This window comes from Palaemon carinicauda, chromosome 9, assembly GCF_036898095.1.
Source record: "Palaemon carinicauda isolate YSFRI2023 chromosome 9, ASM3689809v2, whole genome shotgun sequence".
Lineage (NCBI taxonomy): Eukaryota > Metazoa > Arthropoda > Malacostraca > Decapoda > Palaemonidae > Palaemon > Palaemon carinicauda.
This window is the reverse complement of record NC_090733.1, coordinates 121,301,064-121,311,063: the sequence shown is the minus strand read 5'-3', so window position 1 is coordinate 121,311,063 and position 10,000 is coordinate 121,301,064. Positions and strand designations below refer to the sequence as shown.

Here is a 10,000-nt window from a genome sequence, read left to right as displayed (position 1 = left end):
GGCATATTCCTAACAACTTTCTCCCCTTTCCTTACAAATTTGAGAACACTAGGCATATAAACTAACCCTTACATTCTTAAGTGGGTAGCTATTAACAGGGTTTAATGAGTATTTATATAAGTGAAAATATAAAATACGTTTTAACTGTAGTACATATTTATGAGAAAATCGATCGAGCAATCTTCTGTCAACCTGCTCCTCTTGATTTTTCAAACAGTGCGTTATGCGGGATTAGTAGATGGAACAAGATTGCCTTTTCCTCATCTTCATCTTTGATCTTCCTTTATCAAAACTATGTGTCCTTCACTGAAGGACACTGCAGGGTTGTTACTTTTTATTTCCTAGTTTATTCTGTACCCCTCTGTCTTTCTCCGTAATTTTAGCTTTCCCTGTTATGACCTTAATTAAGCCTTGTAGCAAACTCTTCCAACCAGGAATGCAGTTTGGCTTGTAATCATCATTATCAATTAAAAAAAAATAAGAATAACTACAAAATAAGAATTTTTTATCCATGACGTAGGTGAAAAGATTTTCTTCAAAATGAACGAAAATGAACGAATGTCTTAAAAAAACACACTTTCTCATCAAGAATTTCTTGTTACTTAAAATTTACGGTGAGTAACACTGCAGGAATAATCATATCTTAATTGTTATCGTGAACGCATCGACACTCAAATAAAACTAAAAAAATTTATATTCTTAAAACAATCGTTACAGCCACTTCATAACAACCCGGTTTATAGACTTTATTCCACACCCATGAGTCAAAAATTAATCCAGGCAGCTTCGGTTTATATACAACTTATAATTTCGGTTTGTGATCCTTGATTGTCGAGATCATGGTGGAGTTCTTTGCCTTTAAAAATTAATTTAAACGTAAATCTAGATAAATATGATTCAGCTCAAGAAAAAACTCAAATGTAAGACGCATGCAAATAACTTTATGGAAAATTCAATTTTTTTCTGGTTAACTGTTCCTTTCAATATATCATTCACATCGACATAAAATCTCCTGTGGCTACGTAGTTACTTTGGCCGATTCTTGATAACCAGTGTCACGTAACTTGCAACAGACATATGGGGTCTATCTCCAGATGATGATAACGAAGAAATGACTTAGACAAGTTTAAAGGTTTAAAAGCCACTCATGAATGGCAGGGGTAAGGGACAGGGGCCTTGCACTGTCAAGCAGGACAATTACCTAGAGACTGACCACATATACATATGATCAGCGCCCAACCCCCTCTCCACCCAAGCTAGGACCAAGGACGGTCAGACAATGGTTGCTAATGACTTGGCAGAAAGACCTATAGGCTCCCTCAAACGCCCCATCCTTAGCTTACAAAGATGGTGAGGTTGAAGACAACGAAGGAAATAACGAGTTTGAGCGGGACTCGAACCCTGATCTGGTGATCACCATGCAAGAACGTTATCAACAAGGCCACCGCAACCCTAAACATTAATAAAAAAATAATATTAATAAAAACGAACGATAAAAACTTCACGATAAAAACTTCTGATGTAACAATTATTCAAGATTGCCACGTAAGCTTAACATTTTCTTTTAAAAGACTAGGCTTAATTACTAATACTTCCATTACATTAATGGAAGAGCGTTTTCTGCGATGACTTCTCCCTGATAACTTTAAACACATTATATTTAGAAATGATCACAGACGGAGAAAACGAATCCCATTAACTTTATGCAAAAACAATTCCACCTGAGATTATAGTGGGACAAAACACTTTACAGGAGGTATTTCAGTAATCAACTATATGAACGCACTTAAAATTAATACACCCTCAAGAAAAAAAGTTTGAGGGATTCGGTAAAGTTCTTTCATAACCAGACACGTTAATAAGGAAAGTAGCCAACTTGATATTGATAATCTACAATATGCAGAAAATTGACCAACAAAATAGTTAAAATTCACGTTGACTTTAAAAAAGTCTTTCCCAAATTACAATAACAAATTAGAATACCGCCAACGTTATCCCTGCGTGTATTAAGAGGCGACTAAAAGGGACGGGACGAGGGGGCTGGGAACCCCCTCTCCTGTATCTACATTCTGTGAGACAGCAACAAAGAGATGGAGCTGGGGGGAGAGTGACTGCTCCCTGCACTCTAGTTTTGGGGTGTTTGAATGTGCGTGGATGTAGTACGATAGAGAGTAAAAGATGTGAAATTGGAAGTATATTTAGGAATAGAAGGATGGATGGATTGGCCTTGTGTGAGACGAAGATAAAAGGAAAGGGTGAAGTGATGTTTGGTGAAATGTCTGGTAAAGTGTCAGGGATTGAAAGGGGAAGAGCGAGAGAGGGTGTGGCTTTATTGCTGAGTGAATGGATGACAGGTAAAGTAGTGGAATGGAAGGAGATATCATCTAGGTTAATGTGGGTAAGGGTTAGGTTGGGTAGGGAATGTTGGGCGTTTGTCAGTGCGTATGGGCCAGGTCGTGAGAAAAGTGAAGAAGAGCGGAATGAGTTCTGAAATGAATTAACTAGGTGTGTAGAAGGACTGGGTAGAAGGAATTATGTAGTTGTCATGGGTGATTTAAATGCTAGAGTGGGCGCTGGAGAGGTAGAAGGTGTCATTGGGAAGTATGGCGTACCAGGTGGAAATGAGAGTGGTGAGAGACTGGTGGATATGTGTGTTGAGCAAGAGATGGTGATAAGTAATAGCTTTTCAAAAAGAAAGATAAAAATAAGTATACATGGGTAAGAGTGGCAAATGGAAGAGTAGTAGAAAGGGCATTAATGGATTATGTGTTGATAACTAAAAGAATGTTTGGAAGATTGAAAGACGTGCACGTGTTTAGGGATATGGCTAACAGTATGTCTGATAATTTTTTGGTGGAAGGAAAATTAGTTGTAGCAAAAGATTGGGGGAATAGAGTAGGTGAATGTAAAAGGGAGCTAGTGAGGGTTGAAGAGCTAATAAAACCGGGGGTAAAAAGTAAATATCAGGAAAGGTTGAAAATGACATATGACAAAGTGAAAGTAAGAGAAACTGGCAATTTAGAGGAGGAGTGGAAGTTAGTAAAAGAAAATTTTGTTGGGATTGCAAGTGATGTGTGTGGCAAGAAGGTTGTTGGAGGCAGCATGAGGAAGGGCAGTGAATGGTGGAATGAAGGAGTGAAGGTAAAAGTGGAAGAGAAAAAGAGGGCTTTTGAAGAATGGCTGCAGAGTAATAGTGTAGAGAAGTATGAAAAATATAAAGAAAAAATGTGGAAGTAAAGCGCAAGGTACGTGAGGCAAAGAGGGCAGCTGACCTGAGGTGGGGTCAGGGATTGGGTCATTCATATGAAGAGAATAAGAAGAAGTTTTGGAAAGAAGTGAAGAGAGTAAGGAAGGCTGGCTCAAGAATTGAAGAGATAGTGAAAGATAGAAATGGGAGGTTGTTAAAAGGAGAGGAGGCAAGGAAAAGATGGGCGGAATATTTTGAAAGTTTACTGAATGTTGAGGATAATAGGGAGGCAGATATAATTGCTGTTGCAGGTGTTAAGGTGCCAGTGATGGGGGATGAGAATGAGAGAGAGATTACAATAGATGAAGTGAGGAGAGCACTAGATGAAACGAGAGTAGGAAAAGCGTCTGGTATGGATGGTGTGAGAGCTGAGATATTGAAGGAAGGGGGTGTGACTGTACTTGAATGGTTGGTGAGATTGTTTAATATGTGTTTTGTGTTGTCAATGGTACCAGTAGATTGGGTTTGTGCATGTAATGTACCACTATATTAGGGTAAGGGAGATGTGCATGAGTGTTGTAATTCAAGAGGTATTAGTTTGTTAAGCGTAGTTGGAAAAGTGTATGGTAGAGTAATGATTAATAGGATCAAGAATAAAACAGAGAATGCAATCTTAGAAATACAGGGTGGTTTTAGAAGAGGTAGGGGTTGTATGAATCAGATTTTTACAGTAAGGCAGATATGCGAGAAATATTTAGCAAAAGGTAAGGAGGTGTATGTTGCGTTTATGGATCTGGAGAAAGCGTATGATAGAATTGATAGGGAAGCAATGTGGAATGTGATGAGGTTATATGGAGTTGGTGGAAGGTTGTTGCAAGCAGTGAAAAGTTTCTACAAAGGTAGTAAAGCATGTGTTAGGATAGGAAATGAAGTGAGTGATTGGTTTCCGGTGAGAGTGGGGCTGAGACAGGGATGTGTGATGTCACCGTGGTTGTTTAACTTGTATGTTGATGGAGTGGTGAGAGAGGTGAATGCTCGAGTGCTTGGACGAGGTTTAAAACTGGTAGACGAGAATGACCATGAATGGGAGGTAAATCAGTTGTTGTTTACGGATGATACTGTACTGGTTGCAGACACAGAAGAGAAGCTTGGCCGATTAGTGACAGAATTTGGAAGAGTGTGTGAGAGAAGGAAATTGAGAGTTAATGTGGGTAAGAGTAAGGTTATGAGATGTACGAGAAGGGAAGGTGGTGCAAGGTGTCATGTTGAATGGAGAGTTACTTGAGGAAGTGGATTAGTTTAAGTACTTGGGGTCTGTTGTTGCAGCAAATGGTGGAGTGGAAGAAGATGTACGTCAGAGAGTGAATGAAGGTTGCAAAGTGTTGGGGGCAGTTAAGGGAGTACTAAGAAATAGAGGGTTGGGCATGAATGTAAAAAGAGTTCTATATGAGAAAGTGATTGTACCAACTGTGATGTATGGATCGGAGTTGTGGGGAATGAAAGTGACGGAGAGACAGAAATTGAATGTGTTTGAGATGAAGTGTCTAAGGAGTATGGCTGGTGTATCTCGAGTAGATAGGGTTAGGAACGAAGTGGTGAGGGTGAGAACGGGTGTAAGAAATGAGTTAGCAGCTAGAGTGGATATGAATGTGTTGAGGTGGTTTGGCCATGTTGAGAGAATGGAAAATGGCTGTCTGCTAAAGAAGGTGATGAATGCAAGAGTTGATGGGAGAAGTACAAGAGGAAGGCCAAGGTTTGGGTGGATGGATGGAGTAAAGAAAGCTCTGGGTGATAGGAGGATAGATGTGAGAGAGGAAAGAGAGCGTGCTAGAAATAGGAATGAATGGCGAGCGATTGTGACGCAGTTCCGGTAGGCCCTGCTGCTGCCTCCGATGTCTTAGATGACCGCGGAGGTAGCAGCAGTAGGGGATTCAGCATTATGAAGCTTCATCTGTGGTGGATAATGTGGGAGGTTGGGCTGTGGCACCCTAGCAGTACCAGCTGAACTCGGTTGAGTCCCTTGTTAGGCTGGAGGAACGTAGAGAGTAGAGGTCCCCTTATTTGTTTTGTTTCATTTGTTGATGGCGGCTACCCCCCAAAATTGGGGGAAGTGCCTTGGTATATGTATATATATATATATATATATATATATATATATATATATATATATTATATATATATATATTATATATATACATACCTATCTCTATATATCTAAATATATAGCTATATCTATATCTATATCTATATCTATATCTATATATAGCTATATATATATATATATATATATATATATATATATATATATATATATATGAAGTAAAAAACATATATCGTTCTAGCTGATATCCTAAAGTGTATAAAGTGGGGCTAAAATCAAAGAGGAAAATCCAAAGAAGTGCCACTTAACAGCGTGTAAAATATACTACTAAAATCCGGATAAAATAAATACATCTGGCTGCAGAGAATTCCCGGTATAATTTAATCATCAAATGTAGTTCGCACACTGATACCTCGACCAGCTGTTTTTATTTCAATATATTTTTATTTGAAAAAGGCCCAATACAAAACATCTGAATGCTCACTTAATAAGAAAATGGTATTGTCCTCTTCCACTTTGCACTGGGAAAAAAAGAAAAAAAAAGAAAGAAAAAAAAAGAAAAAAAAGAAAGAAAAAAAAAAGACGACGACGATGACGAAGAAGAAGAAAAAAGACATACCAGGAATGCACGACATAACAGAGCAACGAACACACGGAATTTGTAGTGAAAAAAATAAATTATATATAATAACCCCTATTTTCTATTCATCTATTATAGCATTGTGGCGCATGCGCTCTCAGAACTTCCAACAATACTCGGGACCTTCACAACAAAATCCCATCAACTGCAAACATGAAAGGCAAACAAAACCACCCAAAACAAACAAAATAAATAACCAAAAATCGACGACTGGTCTGGCTGGAATTTTCATATCTCATGGTCTAATAGCAAAGTTATATTTTTGAATGGTTGGCAGCAAATGTGTGTAATTACAATCTGACGGACTTTGAAAGCAGATCGCGATGACCCGCGTTTCCAAAGTCATCAAATTTTAATTAAACTTCATGAAGGGTCCGCGAAAATTCAAATGACTTTCCTCAACTCCCTTTTACTGCCATTTGTAGCATGTGACCGCTAATTTCGATTTTTTACCCACTTTATTATACCGCCATTAATTGCAAGCGAATGCTTGAATCGATTACCAAGTCTATATGTATCACAGTATGATTGTTATGGTGGCTGATGTGGTAACGTTCCTGACTGGTGATCGCCAGACTGGTGTTCGAGACCCGCTCAAACTCGTCAGTTTCTTTGGTCACTGCAATCTCACCATCCTTGTGAGCTGAGGATGGGGGGTTTGGGGGAGCCTACAGGTCTATCTGCTGAGTCATCAGCAGCCATTGCCTGGCCTTCCTTGGTCCTAGCTTGGGTGGAGAGGGGGGTTGGGCGCTAATCATAAGTACATATGGTCATTCTCTAGGGGATTGTCGTACTTGATAGGGCAATGTCACTGTCCCTTGCCTCTGCCATTCAAGAGCAGACTTTAAACCTTTAAACTCAGAAAAAACACAGACAGACACTTACAAAAATCAGAGTTTGTTTCAAAATGAAGGGGGAAAATCCTATTCAAGTTTAATAATTTACAGTACAGCGCTTGGAAAAAATAATTCCTCTCTCAGTAAACCAAGAAAAATAGCATAAATAAAAACTTCAGCACCCTGACAACAGTTCATTAGTAATCCCTGTTTAACTTCGGGTTATTTATAATTTCCATTAAGCTTAAATATTACTTGTTAAGCACCATTAAGTATGCCTTTCTTATCTCTAGGGGTTCGGAGCCCAAATTAGCTATCACCCAAAGAGATAAAATGTGTACGAGGCACTGGCACTTTAGGACACCAGATGCTTTCAGTAATATCCATACTGACTTACCATATCACATAATTATAATTCAGTCGATAACAGAAAAAAAATATCATTATTGTAAAAACAAGAGAAATTTACACTAATGTGTTTGCCGTTACTGTTCTTAAAATATTTTATTTTAATTGTGCTTTACTTTTCATGTCTATTTATCGCCTAATTTCCTTTCGCTTGGGCTTATAGTATCAAACTTTAGCAACTCAAGTTGTATCTCAAGTAGTAACAACAACAACAACAACAACAATAATAATAATAATAATAATAATAATAATAATAATAAAATAAACATTTACACAACAAATACACGCGCACACATACACATACACATTAAAATTTACATTTTGTACTTACCTTACACACCATAGACACCACCAGTGGATATCCTGGAAAATAAAAATACGAAATTTATATAATGGATTTTAAGATAGTTTACAGGTTAAAACTTTGACTTGCTATGTCTTACTTACCATTATTGAAAAGACAATCTACTTCACGCTTCGTAGTCATCAGCCATGTAGGCCTGTGTCTTCCACCTCTTCTAGTGCCTTGTGGAGCCCAGTTAAAAGTTTGGTGAAATAATCTCTCTTGGGGAGGGGGAAGAAAATGTCCAAACCATCTCAATCTACCCATCACCAGGATCTTTCCACATATAGCACTTGAGTAATCTCTCATAGTTTCATTTCTAATCCTGTCCTGCATTTAACTCCCAATATTCTTCTGAGGACTTTGTTCTCAAATCTACAAAATCTGTTGGATATTGCTCCAATGTCATACCACGACAAGTCCATACAGTAACACACTCACACACATATGTATAAATATAAATATATATATATATATATATATATATATATATATATATATATATATATATATATATATATATATGATAAATTTTGCACGTTTAAACATGTTCTTCATATTTCAAATAAGCCATAAATATTAATACAGACTCCATTCTTTAATGTACAAATATATATATGGCTTATTTCAAATATATATATACATACATACATATATATATATATATATATATATATATATATATATATATATATATATATATATATATATATATATATATATAATGTATATACATATGTGTACACAAGTATGTATTTGAGAGATTATGTGTATGAGCGTATGTACTTAAGCCTGTAATTAAGAACAGATAAAAATGTACCCTATCGTTAGTTTGGAATAGCCATATCCACAAGCTTACTGATACGTAAATATAGTTATCAATAATGTGAAGCAGTCAAGAGAAAATCATATTGGATATGCACTCTAGATTAGCTGCTATCAGCTCCTAAATCTGAACACTAATGTTACCCGCAACATGAAACAACAACGCTTGTAAATCAGAGCAGTTGTGATAACAAATTATCCGTAAGGAGAGAGAGGTCTTACTAGTTCCTGGAACATTTTTAACTGAATTTCACAAAACACTTCACTGCATATTGTTAGAAAAAAAACCGCATTTTCGGAAATTCTCCGTAAAAATATACAGTTCTCAACCGTATTTCAGTAAAATACAGGCCACCGTAATTTGAACATACTTTGTTATTATTTTTTACGGATTGCTGCCCGTAACATCACTCTTTCACGTCAATTTAACCGTTTTTAAAACAGTAAAAATCCTGGAATAAATGTTGCCAGACTTTTACCGTTTTTAATACAAATTTTCAACAGTGAGGGAATGAAATCATCTACAATGAATGGCAATGAAAAATCAACGTCAGCAACGCGTACCGAAAGCAACGATCTTGTTTACGAAGGTCATTCATCAGGAAACTCTGGAAACGCCAGCGAGAACAACTGTCCAATTTCCAGAGTTCAACGGAAAGACGCCGCCAACAAAGAGCACTCGATAGAAGACGTGTGCAAGGTCATCTTCTTAACGGGAATCCTCTTCGGCGTACAAAGCATTCGCAAGAACAAGGAACAAGTGTACGAATTCAACGGCAGGAGCCTCATTCCGAAGGCCATTGGCATGATGGTCGTCGTTTCGTGGGTGATTTCGTCCAACTTATTTTTTTCCTCTTACACAATCCCGTTATGGTTCAGTGTCACGATACTTGCTATGGGAGCGAGCCTCTTCTTCAGCGTCTGCATCTACATCCATTCGTACTACCACGTCCGTTCAGTGATAGATTATATGAATGAAATCAACACACTGCTAGTGCCTCATTCATGGAAGCCGAACGCAATGTGCTGTACATCGTTACTGACTACAGTCATCCTGACGGTATGTTTTGTCATTATGATGCCTGACGAACTGAAATGGACTTCAGCAGGACCGTGTCTTCTGCGATATGTCATTCCTGTTGTGGTGGATATGTACTTGGTTATTTTGGTGAACACTATATTGATATCTATGAAAAAACTCTACAGCAAGGTTTCCAACGACGTCAAGTGGGACGCCAAACACATCCACGAGGTAGCAGAACATTGGATGCTGATAACGAGGGTCGTTTGGAAACACAATAAGGTAGTTATTTAACGTAAAATTAATCTTAAAATTGTCAAATGATGTTAATCGTATATCTCTGCCATGTTCACTACCCACTAATTGAGCTGTATTGATGTAATTCACGTTAAATTAAGCTTAAAATAGGTCAAAGGATGTTAATCATATATAATTATCTGTCATAATCATTAACCGCGCAGTTCGCTTGACTTCAAATAATACTATTCACCAGTTCACAAGAGTAAAATACTCTTCATTTTACATTCCATTAACAGAAATCCTCAAATCGTTTTCCCACTGTGAAACTAGGATCATCTCTCTTTTCTGGCATACAATTCAACCACTCAGAACATGATAGTTAATTCTATAACATTCCCC

At 37.4% G+C, this 10,000-nt stretch overlaps 1 long non-coding RNA gene across 1 annotated transcript in view; it reads right to left on the bottom strand.

Moving 5' to 3' along the window:
* The window catches only part of LOC137646861 (uncharacterized), a 483,899-nt gene that overhangs the window by 108,500 nt on the left and 365,399 nt on the right, over positions 1-10,000 (bottom strand). Inside the window, exon 2 of the long non-coding RNA XR_011045483.1 lies at positions 7,504-7,535. This is a non-coding gene — a long non-coding RNA (uncharacterized lncRNA). The remainder of the gene's footprint in view (positions 1-7,503; positions 7,536-10,000) is intronic.